The sequence below is a fragment of the Adiantum capillus-veneris genome, chromosome 15, assembly GCF_014529385.1.
Source record: "Adiantum capillus-veneris isolate H3 chromosome 15, ASM1452938v2, whole genome shotgun sequence".
NCBI classification, from domain to species: Eukaryota; Viridiplantae; Streptophyta; class Polypodiopsida; order Polypodiales; family Pteridaceae; genus Adiantum; species Adiantum capillus-veneris.
The window spans coordinates 103,559,693-103,575,468 of record NC_140945.1 but is presented as its reverse complement, the minus strand read 5'-3'; positions in this window follow the sequence as shown (position 1 = coordinate 103,575,468).

The window sequence follows — 15,776 nt, the reverse complement described above, 5'->3', positions numbered from 1 at the left end:
CATATAGTGCTTGCTTATAATATTTCTAGTACTCCCATATTTATCCATGTAACCACAACAAAAACCATGTACAATAACCTACAAAACGGCATAAACCTTGCTTTTTCCTAGACAATCTATTATTCGATTCAAGGTTGTGATTAACATTCGGCATTGACCAAGGTATTTTCCAGATAGTCTATGAGTCGAGGGATTTGGTCAACAAGCAATGCATGCTATAAAATATGAATTATGGGGTGCCCCACGAGTAAGTGTGTTTGCTAGAAAGCACCCTCAGATCGTCGGCTCATTTTGCATCTCTCAGCTCATGCACAAACATGGTGGTTGTGCATGTTGTTATTGACAAGTGCATGTCTTGTCACCTGTTCTTTGCAAAAATCCAAGGAAAAAGGTACCTATTGCAACCACCAAGGTAACCCTATCACTCGTAGGGTCTAGCAAGTGAAGCACAACCCCACAAAAGGGCTATCCTCCACCTCTTAAAACAAGTTTTTTGGTTAGGATTATGCTCACTTACTTGGTTTAAAAAACCACTAAATTTTTGACATCCAAAGTAAGTTTCTTTTATAGCTTGACCATCATCTTCCCGAATTTTCCAAAGAGCATTGATTGAATCTAAAAAGCTTTATGTATCTTAGGTCTAGATGTGTCTTGACCATCATCTTCCCGAATTTTCCAAAGAGCATTGATTGAATCTAAAAAGCTTTATGTATCTTAGGTCTAGATGTGTCATAAAACATAAGTTATCCTATAAGTATAGGTAAAATACACTTTTTTGAATTTAGGAAGGGCAAGGAATAAGAAAAACCAAAATAAGTATACATCAACAAACCAATTTTGAACCATTTTGCCTTCTTCTAGGAAACCTCATGGTGGAAAGGACAAAAGGATTTTTGGCAAGCAGACAAGATGCAACCCTCCACATTTTGCAAACCAAGAAATCAAGTGCTCACAAAGGAGGAAGATGAGACCAACAACAATGCTCATAATGGAAGAAGAAGAAGCACTAGTGCTATGGACCTTCTTGACATGTAAATCAAGTCATGGGGTGTTGGATGTAAGGCTAAAAGCAGTGGATCTTTGTCAAACATGGCACACACTTTTCACAAATGGTATTCCAAGAAGAAGTTGGTGGGAAGGGTTTTGAAGACAACACCCTCAACTTGTTCTCTTTGTCTATGAGAGCTTGCATCAAACAAGAGCTATAAGAATCAAATTGGAGATTGTCAATACTCTTCACAAAAATATGCAAAAGTTGTACGATCAACACAATTACCCACCTTCAAACATATGGAATCCATATGAGACTAGATTTCAAGACTCAAGGGATAAAAGTATGAGAATCCTCACATGTTGTGTGTGGTATCACTTGTGATCAACAAGAATGGATGCCAATATTATGTTGATTCAATGCGACAGAGCATGCCATTCCTTCTTACTATTATATTTAAAGGTAGACAAATCAATGGTAACTACATACGAGATTGTGAAGAAGGGGTAGCAATGGCAATGCAAAAGAAGGAATGGATGAGCAATGATTTTTTTCTAAGAATGGTTAAACCACGTCCAAAATGCTATCATGAGAGACATGGACATGGAAGTCATGTCTCCTTGGTGGTCATGGAAAGAGCACATGATGCAGGTATAGACATCATCACTTTTCTTGCACGTACATCATATAAGCTTCAATACTTGGATGTGTCCATCTTTGGATCATCGAAGAAAAATTTCCGCAATGAGAGGGTTGCTAACAGCAAAGGATAGCTTCTACTCAAGCTAACAAGAAAGAGCTTGCAGCTATCATGGTAGCCTCTTTACAATTGTCTTTAACAAAATAAAACATAAAGTCAATCTTTTATGCCATAAGAATGTGGCCACTTGATCCCTTTGCATTTAGATATGAAGGCATGCAATACAATAACATGCATATTAAGGAGTCTAGTCATCAAACAGATGAAAACATATCTCAAGTGACAAGCATTCCACTTGTTGGAGATACGAAGGATGAATCCATCATGGGTGCTAACTTGTTGGAAATACAGAGGATGAATCCATCATAGGTGCTAACTAGATTGCTAATAAAACACATTTTCTTGAGTGCTTTCTCCTTTCCCTTTCTTATAAAATGGGCTACACACGTCATGAGTTTTCTATTTTTGTCCTATCATGCCTATGGAATGCATCATCAAAGATAGACCACTTATCTCTCTTCCTTTTCCCTACAAGCGCTCTCTCTCTCTCTCTCTCTCTCTCTCTCTCTCTCTCTCTCTCTCTCTCTCTCTCTCTCTCTCTCTCTCTCTCTCTCTCTCTCTCTCTCTCTCTCTCTCTCTCTCTCTCTCGCATTTAATCAAACCCAAATTGTGATCTGCTACTACAACATCATGATAACAAATATTTTCATTTTTGTAAACCTAGCATAAACCGCCCCATCATCCCAAACCAAGCGTCGGCCCTTGGCCGTGGGAGGGGTGGCCCTTGGCACCCTTCGGGTGTCCCAAATTATAAAATGTGAAAAGGACAGCCATCAGCAATGGTGGCGGCACACAGGGCCAACGAGCAAGGGAGGAAAGAGATGGCATCTTCTGTGGGCCTCAACTTAGGGTGCTATAGAGTCAAGATAAAATCCTCACCTCCTTGCGACCATGATGAGCCCAAGACCCCTCAAAGTGGTGTTGGTCGACCCCCATGAGCATGTGTGTGCAAGCCCGTTCTTCTGTTGCTTGTTGCCTTGAACTCCCCATGGCCAGCCTCATGAGAGAGAGAGAGAGAGAGAGAGAGAGAGTTGGAGAGAGAGTTTATGCATCCAACCTCATGCAGAATCCATGACCTCCCCAACCTTTCCCTCTCCCCCAAGACTCGAAACCGCTTTGAGAATAGTGTAAAGAACTAAGGACAACCACAAGCCCTTCTCCACCCAACCGTGCTATATATAGGCCCTTGGCCCTAGCTATATATAGACCCTATATAGTATGTGTATTTTGGCCCTTGACATGGCCCTTGTCGTGACATTGTCTACCTTATTGTCATTTATGATCTTTTTTATATGTATTTGGGTTTGAGTTTGTATTTTTATATGTATTTGGGTTTGAGTTTTTACTCCCCATACGAAGGAGACTTTGCCAAAAAAAAATTGCGAGTCTACCTATGTGTTTTTTGACTCTTTGAGCACCGCTTTGGCTTGGGCTTTTGCTCGTGTTACAAAGGAGGTTCTACCAAAATTTTGTGAGGTTTTCTCATCATATTTCGTAGCTTTCTCTCCATAGTGCTCAAGTCTTGCACGCATGGCAGAAGGATCTTTACAATGTTAGAAAGTTTGATCGCACAAGTTTCTCTATGTGGAAAGAGAAAATCCAAAATGTGTTAATCCAAAAGGGTCAATCCAAGCCAATTTTTGAGCACCAAGAAGTGTTAGGAAATAGGACGTAGCTAAGTAGATATTATAGTAATTTACTTAATGGAGAGAGATTATTTTCACACATGAGAGATTATAGAGGAGAAGGAGAGAGAGAGAGAGAGAGAGAGAGAGAGAGAGAGAGAGAGAGAGAGAGAGAGAGAGAGAGCACGATATATGTGGCTCACCCAATGTGGGCTACGTCCACGGGAAAGCAGTCACTCAATGGCTTTAGTAGTTCAAACTAAAAGTAGGTTACAAAGGGATTATACCCTTGATGGAGCTCCCATCTTGCTTCACTCTCACCACCTCACATACACCTTGCTTCATCAACTTCACAATGCACCACAATGCCTTTCGTGTGTAGAAGAAGCCTCCTTTTATAGGCCAAAAGGGTTTGTCGTCTCTCATGAGAGACAATCGTGTGTAGCCGCCCTTGTGTAGACAAGTCCGAGTTGAATTCTCCCATGCACCCATATGTGGCCACCCTTGAGAACACAAGTCCACCCAGAAATCGGCCACCGACCAAAGACTTTCCCCCACCGACCAACTGGTCAACTGATTGGCCGTCTTTTGATCAGTTTTTGCCTACTGTCCGGCCATAATATTCCAACAAAAAGGGAATATTCTGATGGGCGTGAATTTTTGGTTTTTTGGCATGTGATTTTTCTTGGAGGATGACTTCTCCTCATAATGGGGGCCTTACAAATATTCATTTTTGAGACTAAAAGTTACAAGGGGTAAATTAGGCTCCATACTTAACAAGAGGCGATGGCTATACAAATGCACAATGGAAGATTCTTGATACCAAAGTTGTCCATTATACATTTACACCTTGCCAAAGTCTACGTATTTCACCATAATGGGTGAAGCTACAACTAAATATTTATGGGACAAGCTATGCAATACATATGAGACAAAAATGTGAGTAATAAAGTGTACTTTATGAAGAGCCTCTTTGACCTTTTTATGAAAGAAGGTGACATAATTTTCAAGGTCTACGCAGGCCATTTTCGACTACGTGGTCTCGACGAGTGCATATCCGACTCTGCAAATTTGGCGTTTTCGGCCTACGACTGCAGGTGTTGAGGATATCGACACTCCCAGAGTGTTGATTTGTGGCTGTCTACACATCGAAGGACGGCTCACAGTTCTTGGAGGCGTGTCACATACGACACGGGCGCATCTACACACAGACTGTAGGCGACATCCACTAGTTCATCAGGTAGCTTGTGTTTACTGCTTGATATTCCAGATTTCATCCTGACATTGCAGGTACTTCCACATGGGATGTATTGTCAGAGATGATGTATGTTTGTTGAGGGTTTGCTGGCTGTGAGTCACGCAACAAACAACCGCCGCAGCGGTTACAGCATACAATTGGAAATTTGTGGATGTATGACTTTGTGGGAAGTCTTTGTACTGCCAGATTTACTGCAGCCTTTGTTGAGGGTCGAGTGAGGTTTTATTGAGCTGGGGGATTCTCGAATGTTGAGATCCTTTCGGTGATACAGGTCTTGGAGCGATCCCTCGAGCACCCTTAGATAGGCAGCTAGGATGTATTGACTGTGAGTTAGACAGTTGGGATTGCATCTTTGCTTTACTGCCGTTGAGGCATTGTCATAGTCTATGCTTACAGGACAGTGACAGACAGTACAGGTGCAGGACAGGTTTACCCGCAGCTTACAGTGTCAGAGAGACAGTGTTTTTTGAGCTGTTTTTAGTACACCAGAGCCATTTTACAAAGAAGACTCTACCAAAATTTTTGCAGAATCTGAAGCTTTCTTGGTTCATTTGATAGGTTGATATTGGTTCAGAGGTTAGTTTACAGGGGAAACTCTACCGAATTTTTCCCAGGAAAGTAAACTATTATGAAGCGTAGCTATGGCTGGATCACAGGACACTGCTTTTTACAATATCAAGAAGCTGGATGGAACCAATTTCCCATTGTGGAAGAAGCAGATTTGGCACGTGTTGGTACAAAAGAAGCAGATAAAACCTATAAAGCTCAAGGGGATAAAACCAGAAGATATGGACGAAGATGCATGGAGCGAAATGGATGAATTGGCACTTTCTACCATTATGCTGACTCTGGCAGAATGCGTTTACTTCAATGTAGCAGACGAGATGTCGGCTTATCAAGCATGGTTAAAGCTCAGTGATCTTTATGAGAAGCAGAGTGCAGCTTCACAGGTATACTGGCTTAAGAAGCTTGTTGACTTGAAGATGAAAGAAGGGACACCTATATCCAATCATCTGAAAAAATTCAACACCATCTACAGTCAGTTGTCAGCTCAAGGTGTCAAGTTTGATGAACCTGTTAGAGCTATGTTTCTGTTGATCACATTGCCGGAAAGTTGGGACACTTTTCGCACAACTTTGAGTAATTCTACACCTCCAGATGGTTTGACCATAGCAGGTGTAGAAGGCATTCTGCTTACTGAAGAAACCAACAGAAAGACAATGGACAAAGGCAAAGGAACAGCCTTAGTTGTCAAGGGAAGGACCAAAGAAAAGTACAAAGGTGGAAAGAGGAATTAGTCTCGTAGAAAGTCCCGCAGTGCTAAAGGCAAGAGTGACATAGAATGCTACCATTGTGGCAAGAAGGGTCACATGAAAAGAGACCGCAGAGAATGGAAAGCAGAAAAAGGCAAAGAGAAAGCTGAAGACCATGGTGAAAAGAACAAGTCCTCAGTGAAGATTCAAGAAATAAATGTGACAAACACTGTTGGAGAGGATGACAGTCTAGTGTCAGGAGACATCTACTTCTTGAAGAATACAATGGACTCAGCTCTTCTTACAGCATCTGATGGAAATGCACTGAGTGACTGGATTATAGACTCAGGGGCATCACTTCATGTGTCTCCAAACAAGGATTGGTTTACTTCTTATGTGACCACTAAAGATCATGTTCGGCTAGGCAATGGGAAGACATGTGAGATCTTAGGTGTTGGAGATGTTCAATTGAAGTTTCAGAATGGCTCTTCTTTCACGTTGAAGAATGTGAGACATGTTCCCGCAATTACAAAGAGCTTGATCAGCACAGGTTTACTTGATGATGCTGGCTACGTCACCACTTTTGGACAGAACATGTGGAAGATATCCAAGGGTTCTATGACAGTAGCACATGGAGTAAAGTCTGGAGGACTTTACATGATTTATGTATCAAATGTCTCTAAAAATGTAATCAATGTAACCGAGCAACCGAACGTTTCTTTGTGGCATAGCCGGTTAGGACATATGTCCAAGAAGGGAATGGAAATCTTGTCTCGTTCTGGTTATTTACCTGGCTTTTCATTTAATGATTTTGAATTTTGTGAACATTGTCTGTATGGTAAGCAAACACAGCAGCCACATAAGGATAGAATCAGTAGAAGAGATACACAGTTGGCACTTGTTCATTGTGATTTGTGTGGACCTATGCCTAACCTATCTCTAGGGGGAGCTTCTTACTTTATGACATTTATAGATGATTACTCGAGGAAAGTATGGGTTTACTTTCTCAAGCACAAGGATGAATCAGAGTGGCAAGAAGCTTAAATGCTTATGCACTGACAATGGTGGAGAGTATGTTTCAAAGGCCTTTCAGGACTTTTGTGAGTCAAAAGGTATAAAACGTGAACTTACTGCTCCTTACAATCCTCCTCAAAATGGTGTTGCTGAGAGGATGAATAGGACCATACAAGAGAAGGTCAGAAGTATGTTGTCTAATGCACAGCTGCCAAATGGGTTTTGGGCTAAAGCTGTATCAACAGCTGTTCATCTTGTAAATAGATCTCCTAGCAAGGTTTTGCAGAAGAATTCAGTGCCAGAGATGGTATGGTCAGGCAAAATGCCCTCATACAAGCATCTCACAGTCTTTGGCTGTGAGGCATATACTCACATTCCAAAGGAATTTAGGAACAAACTTGAGCCAAAGAGTAGAAAGTGCATCTTTCTAGGCTATGGTAATTCTGGTGAGATGGGGTACAGACTTTGGGATCCCGAATCCAGAAAGGTTGTCCGCAGCAATGATGTTCACTTTAATGAATCCAAATATCATTCTAAACCAGAGAGGTTTGAGGAGATTAGAAGAGTTGTCTTCCAAGAAGATGGACCTGCACGTGCAAGACAAAATGGTAGGGCTCAAGAGGAGCAAGGACAGGATAGAGTGGAACCACAGGTTGTGGTTGAGCCTGAGCCACCTATTGTGCGTAGATCTGGACGTGTCAAGTGACCTCCTGATAGGTTTGTTCCATCTATGAACTATGTCATGTTGACTGATTGCAATGAGCCTTCATGTTACAAGGAAGCAGTGCAAATGAAGGACTCCGGGAATTGGCAATTGGCCATGCAGTTAGAGATGACAGCTCTGCATAAAAACCAGACATGGAAGCTAGTTAAATTACCACGGGTCAAAAAGGCTCTACCCTATAAATGGGTTTACAGGTATAAGATCACCGCTCATGATAGTCAGCCAAAGTACAAAGCAAGGCTTGTTGCCAAGGGCTTTAAGCAAGAACAAGGCATTGACTTTGATGAAGTCTTCTCTCCGGTGGTAAAGATGACTACATTGAGATGCTTTCTTGCATTGGTTGCCATATTAGATTTGGTGTTGCACCAAATGGATGTCAAGACAGCGTTCTTGCATGGTGATTTAGATGTGGAAATTTACATGCAGCAGCCAGAAGGGTTTGTTGAGAAAGGCAAGGAAGATTGGGTATGCCAGTTGTTAAAGAGTCTTTATGGCTTAAAACAATCACCGAGGGCATGGTACCATAAATTCCACAAGTTTATGCTTTCTCAAGGCTACAAACGTAGTGAGTTCGATCACTGTCTATATACAAAGAAGGCTAAGGATGGCAGTTGGCTGATCCTTATTTTGTATGTGGATGACATGTTGATTGCTGGCAAGCACTTGGAAGAAATTTCAGCTTTGAAGTCAAAGATGGCAAAATCGTTTGACATGAAAGACATGGGTGAGGCAAGTCATATACTTGGTATGCGCATTGAGAGAGACAAATCAAAGAAGTTGATTTGGTTATCTCAAACAGAGTATGTTGACAAGGTTTTGCAACGTTTCAATATGGAGAAGGGAAAGGCATTGAGTGTTCCATTGCCACCATATGTGAAACTTAGCAAACAAGATTTTCCTGTGTCTGAGGAAAAACAGGCTGAAATGGATAAGATTCCATATGCGTCTGCAGTGGGTAGTTTGATGTATGCAATGATTGCTACTCGCCCAGACATTGCATTTGCAGTGGGAGTAGTAAGTCGATACATGTCAAACCCAGGCAAGAAACATTGGGAGGCAGTGAAAGGAATATTGAGATACCTGAAATCTACAAAGAGTATGCGTATATGCTATGGGGGTCAAGAGCTAAGTGTAAAGGGTTTTACAGACTCAGATTATGCAGGTGACTTAGACAACCGAAGGTCTATGTCAGGGTATGTCTTTACATTGGCTGGTGGAGCAGTATCATGGCGTTCTAGATTACAAGATTGTGTTACTTAGTCTACTACAGAGGCTGAATATGTTGCAGCATCAGAGGCATGCAAAGAATCAATTTGGCTTAATCGACTAGTAACATATTTGGGAATCAAAGAAGAGATGCCTATGTTATATTGTGATAGTCAAAGTGCTATAAAATTGGATCGGAATCCAGTTTATCACTCAAAGACAAAGCATGTGGATGTGAAGTATCATTTCATCACGGAAATGCTCGAGGATAAGCAACTTCAGCTTGTCAAAGTTCACACCACAGAAAATCCTGCTGATCTACTTACAAAAGGACTTCCCTCAGAGAGCTTTGCGCATTTTCGCAAGCAGTTAGGTGTAGGGTAGTACATCACTTCTCTACATCTCTTGTATATTAGCTTGTATAGTAGCTTCTCTCACACTTAAAGTACCACATTGGACTTTAACTGGGAGGTTGTTGGGGTATAAAGCCCAATGTGGTCGCCCAGGTAAGTGGGCGGGCCGCTAGGTATGTACACATATTCTTTTGTAAAAACCTAATAAGAACTCACGATGCTCTACACATTACAGTAGAGCGATTTCACCATATCGTCGTGCTCTTCTTCTCACACTCTCTCTCGCATCGCATTTCCGCTCGTACTCCTTCATATCGACATGGGTGTTTCCAATTATATGAACTTTCTCATCTATAACATTGTCCTATATGCACTAATCTCATATGGCCTTGTTCTTAGCCCATCTCTACCTCTTACAAGAGCTAAAATGTGACCGCATTAAAGTACAACCTTTTGTTCTAGAGGAGAATTAACATCTAGCCTCAGAAGCAAAGTGGATCCCTGTACAACGTAATTTTAAGTCTTTATTTAAATCAATTGATAATATAATCTTTAAACATTGTCTCCTTCAAAGTATTATAATAATTTGTGGTTAATGATACCAGCTTGATGGCTTCACATATATGATTATTTCAAGAAATATAAATAAAAATAAATTATGTATAATCATTGGATCCCTTCAGAAGTGTCACTTTTCTCCTTAGGAAAAACATATTTTGATACAATATCACAAAATTATTTCCATCAATAGGTTGTAAATGATAATGATTGCATTCTCAATTAAAAGAAAATGACTTCTCTAGCAAAAATTATTTTGTGTAGCAGACCCTCCATGCCACTCTCATCAGTACCACAAGCTTCGCCAACTATCCTATTAGATTGTACTCAATACCATCCAATCATTCTTATCAATGATCAATGTTGAGCATGATATATAAACTCAAACTAAATTAAACAAAAAAAGATTCTTTCCCTCTACGGGGATGGTTACGGAGCGAGCTCAATGGAGCGATCTTTTTTTTCTCCTTCCCATCCCACCACCACTACCTCCCATTGCCGTCCCTTAGCACCCATCACCAATACCACCCTAGCCCACCAGTGGTGGTTAGTGGTGCTATCTTACTACCACCATGTGCCGCCCCTACTCGTACCACCATCGCCCATTGCCTCCCCTCCCTCTAGTGAAATAGCCAAGGACATCCTCTCTCTCTCTCTCTCTCTCTCTCTCTCTCTCTCTCTCTCTCTCTCTCCTCCCCCCCCCCCCCCCTGGATAATTTACTACATTGTTAAAATTCTCTTCTTCTCTCTCTCTCTCTCTCTCTCTCTCTCTCTCTCTCTCTCTCTCTCTCTCTCTCTCTCTCTCTCTCTCTCTCTCAAAAAACCCAAGGGATTAGAGATTTTGCTAGTGCCTTGGGGCTTTTTAATAATCAAACCCCCTCGCGCCTCCCCCTCTCTCCCTCTCATGATCCCTTCAACCCGTTTCCTCTCCTGCCCCCTTCTGTGTGTGTGTGTGTGTGTGTGTGTGTGTGTGTGTGTGTGTGTGTGTGTGTGTGTGTGTGTGTGTGTGTGTGACAAACCCTCCCCTCCCCCATCTCCCTCTCATGATTCCTTCAACCCGGTTCCTCTCCTGTCCCCTCTCTCTCTCTCTCTCTCTCTCTCTCTCTCTCTCTCTCTCTCTCTCTCTCTCTCTCTCTCTCTCTCTCTCTCCTCTCTTTGGTCCCCCACCTCTTTCTCTCCGTTCGTCCCTCTATCTGGCCCTTCCCCTTCTATGTGTGTGTGTGTGTTTGTGTGTGTGTGTGAAACCCTCCCCTCCCCCTTCTCTCTCTCTCTCTCTCTCTCTCTCTCTCTCTCTCTCTCTCTCTCTCTCTCTCTCATGGTTGGTTTTCACAAGCATAACCTTTGTTTTGGATTCATTCACAATCAGCCCACTATGCAAGCGAAAGTTCAGAGAGAGAGAGAGAGAGAGAGAGAGAGAGAGAGAGAGAGAGAGAGAGAGAGAGAGAGAGAGAGAGAGAGAGAGAGAGAGAGAGAGAGAGAGAGAGGGGGGGGGGGGGGAGGGAGGGGAAGAAGTAAGTGAGAAAGAGGTATGAAAGCAGTGAGAGGAAGAGAAGTTAGAGAGAGAGAGAGAGAGAGAGAGAGAGAGAGAGAGAGAGAGAGAGAGAGAGAGAGAGAGAGAGAGAGAGAGAGGGAGGAAGCAAAAGAAGTTAGTGAAAAAGAGGTGTGGAGGTAGTGAAAGGAAGAGAGAGCAAGAGAGTGGAGAGCAAAGGATAGAGAGGATGAGAGCGGATAGGTGGAGGTGGTGGAAGAGGAAAGGGTGGAGGAGGAGTGGGTGGCTTAACTAGCCAAGGAGGGCGGCAATAGTGATGGCCAAGGAGATGGTGGAGGAGAAGAGCTAGTGGGTTTGCTGGCCAATGAGGGCCGCAATGGTGGTGCAGTGGTGGCCCTCCCTCCAAAAAAAATCTCGCTTTGCCAAGCTTGCTCCATATCCTAACTCGTTTCCATGGGAGTGGCAATAGGTTTGCAATCCTCAAGTCCAAACTTACATAGGAATGTCTCTATGTAATTTTTTTGACACAAGGCAATACCAATATCACACTGCTTAAACTGTATACCCAAGTAATGATGCAGCAACCCCAAATCTTTCATCTTGAAAGTAGCATTCAAATCAGACTTAAATTCAGCAATATGTCTGTCATTTGGTCTATTGATCAACAAATCATCTACCTAGAGAACCACAATGAGAAGTACATCACCCTCACGCATTACATACAATGTGCTTTTTGTTGGACTGTTTACGAAAGCCTCGTTTGACCAAATGAGTGTTAGCTTCTCATACCAAGCACGAGGAGATTGCACCAACCCATACAAAGCTTTCTTACATCTGCACACTTTATCCTCTTGTCTTTTCCTGGAAAAACCACAAGGCTGCGTTACATAAACTTCCTCAAATATGTCACCATTCAAGAAAGCAGTAACAATGTTAGATTGATGTACATTCCACAACATGCCAATGCACATAGAAAACACACAGTAGTCATACAACAAGAGGGAGAAAAAGTCTCTTCATAATCTATGCCTTTTTGTTGTGCAAAACCTTTTGCAACAAGTCAAGCCTTATGGCGATCAATCTCACCATCCGGCTTGCATTTCAACTTGTAAACCCACTTTGTACCAATGGACTTTTGGCCAGGAGGGCAAATCACATTAAGTTAATGTGTCATTTTCTATAAGTGCGTCATATTCTAATTGCATGTTAGCCATCTAATTTTTTGAATAATGTGCTTCATCAAAAGACAGAGGTTCCTCAACATTATGTAAGCTAGACATAGCCAAAGCATAACAATTTGATGCATAAGATGCACGGTGACAACCTGAATGAGTATGATTAAACAATGGTGCATCCAATTTACTGTCACGCAAAGTATGCACCAGCCATTTAGGCATACCTCTAGCTTGCTCATTCTTAGCCCTTTCCTCATCAAGTACATCGTGTACATCTACATCAGTAATAATAGGCTGAACTGTATCATTTTCAGAAACCCACATAGGCTGTACATTTTCCTCATTGGAATGTACATTTGAACTTCCACCAAAGAAAAGAGGTAACAAAGTGTAAATGTCATGTGAGTTGACGTCACTGTCTCTAGTACATGACAAGGTCTAAACATAATCTTCCATAAACACAACATCACGTAGGCTGTACATTTGTCTCATTGGAATTTACATTTGAAATTCCACCAATGAAAAGAGGCAACAAAGTGTCATAAATGTTTTGTGAGCTGACATTACTGTCTCTAGTACATGACAGCAAGGGCTGAATAGAATCTTCCCGTGAGACCAAGATACGCTTTGTTTGCGGATGATACAAAATGTAACCTTTGCTTTCAGCACTATAACCAACAAAAACAAATTTGATAGCCTTATCATCCATTTGTTTGCACTATATTTGTGGCACCAAAGCATATGCCAAACAGCCAAAAACATGCATGTACTCAATAGAAGGCTTTCTATCATGCCATGTTGCATATGGAGTAATAGACCGCAAAGCTTTCGTAGGACACCTGTTAAGTACATAAGTGGCACACATGATGACCTCAAGCCAAAACGAGTGCCGTAAGTGACCTGTTTTTCCTCTTAGCAACACCATTTTTCTGAGGCGTATAAGGCAATGTACATGTGTGTTTTATCCCACGACTAGCCAGAAATGCATTAAATTCATGACGCATATACTCCCCCCCTCGATCGGAACAGAGGGCGCCCATAGTACATTTCGAGACACTTTCAGCCATAGCCAAAAATTGTTTGAAGCACATAAATACTTCTAACTTTGCTTTAAGCGGAAATGCCCATGCATACCTGGAGTAATCATCAATGAAAGTAACGAAGTTAAGGTAATTGCCTAAGGACAGAGTTTGCATGGGCCCATAAACATCACTTTGCACAAGCTGCAACCTGCATGTGGCCCTAACTGAACCATCCTTTGAAACTTCGAACGCTGCATCCTACCCAAAATACAGCCTTCACAAACATGTTTGACAGGTGCTTCAAGAGGCGGCAAAGAAGCAACCATTTCAGATTTTTGTAAACGCAGGAAACTGGCAAAATTCAGATGTTAAAAACGTGCATGCCAAATTTTTGCATTTGAAATAGCCTTAGATACACAATTGCATTTGCAAAATTTTGCCCATACTTGTCATACAAAGTGAGCTTATACAGCCCATGGCATAATATGCTAGATGGAACAACTTCATCACCAAAACTGAGATCGTGCACTGTACATCTGTCATCCACAAATTTGACTACAAGTCCAAGTCTAGCAAGTGCAGATACAGACAAAAGATTCTTCTTGATCCCAAGTACATAAAGTGCATCAAGAAGTGTGAAAGAACTGCCATTTTCAGCAATAAGCACAATATTTCCAACTCCCTGAACCGGATAAGAGGCATTGTTGGCACAAGTAACTGAATTCCCATGAGGGACAGATTCAAGAGAGGTGAACAAATCACGATGTGAGGTAATGTGCTTTGTGGCACCACTGTCAAAATACCACACATGTGAGTCTGCAATAGCTAACATGCATGCATCATGGATAGCAGGATTATAAGTGGACTCTGCACTAAAAGCCCATTCTGCATCAACATCAGCATCACAGTCTCCTTTCATCGAAGACTCAACAATAGCTGCATTTGTAGTGGAGCAAACATTAGTAGTGGTACCAACCTCTTTCTTCTTAGCCTCTTTTGCCTTCAACTTAGGACACTGCTTGATCAAGCGATTGTTAGCGTTACAATAATGGCAACGCATCTTCTTTTTGCCCTTATCACCAAAATTTCCACTTGCTTCCAGCAGAAGCATTAGAAACAAGTGATTTACCACTTGCAGAAGAAGCATGAGAAGTGGCTACATTGTTGCTACCACCTTTTCTTTGAGCAACAATAAAGGCCTTCTCAACTACATGTTGTCTAGTCCTTCTTTTTTTTGGAAAGTGACTCTTGCAACAACAATGTACACAATGCATCAAACATGACAACTTCCAGATTTCCTTGGGTCATAAGTCTCCAGGTACTAGCAAAAGTCTGGTAAGAATCTAGTAAGGCATCAAGAACAGTCTGCACAAGAGAACTATGTGAAATGACTTCACCTGTAAAAATAAGTTGCTCATTGATATCCTTGACACCAGCAAGGAAAGTGTCCATATCATCTTCCTCATGCATAATCTTTGACTCCAGTGTTGAAGATGATGAAACAGGAAACAGAAGGAAGATAGCAACTCAGAGTGGGAGGAAGATGGAGAAGGAGAAGACACAAAGCTTGCGTACGAGATCTCTGTAGTCTATCTCTCTGTATTAGAATAATAGAGTATTTACAAACTCAGAGCTACAAAGCTTATATGAGACCCTAAGAGATAAGGTGTCCTTTCACACCAGATGTCCAGGGGGGGTAGCAGATCATCATGTGTATGAGAGTAAGCCCAAAGCTTTTTGGAAAGCTTCAAACTTTTCTCGTGATAACGCCTTCGTAAATAGATCTGCAATGTTATCCTGTGTAGGACAGTAAGTTAGTGTGATCTCCCCTGCATGTAGCCTTTCCCTGACATAGTGGTAGTGAACCTCTATGTGCTTTGTTCTTGCATGAAATACTGGATTCCTTGCAACTGCCATAGCACTCTGACTGTCAGTGAAAATGGTAGTGGGTGCCTGTTGACACTCACAAAGATCTGCCAATAACCTGTGTATCCATACACAATCAACTGTTGCCGTGAAAGCTGCCATGTACTCAGCTTCACAAGTTGATGTAGCCACTGTGGGTTGCTTCTTGCTTATCCAAGATATACATGCATTTCCCAAGAAAAAACAAATCCCACTTGTGGAATGTCGTGTGTTAAAATCACCAGCTCAATCTGAATCGCTGTAACCAAGAAGCTTCATAGAACTGTGCTTTCCATACATATCCCCCCTTGGAAAGAACATGGAAAGATTAGGGGTACCTGAAAGGTAACGAAGTATGTGCTTCACAGCTTGCCAATGATGCATACCTGGGATGTGCATAAATCGGCTTGCTTGTGAAACCCCAAATTGAATGTCTGGACGAG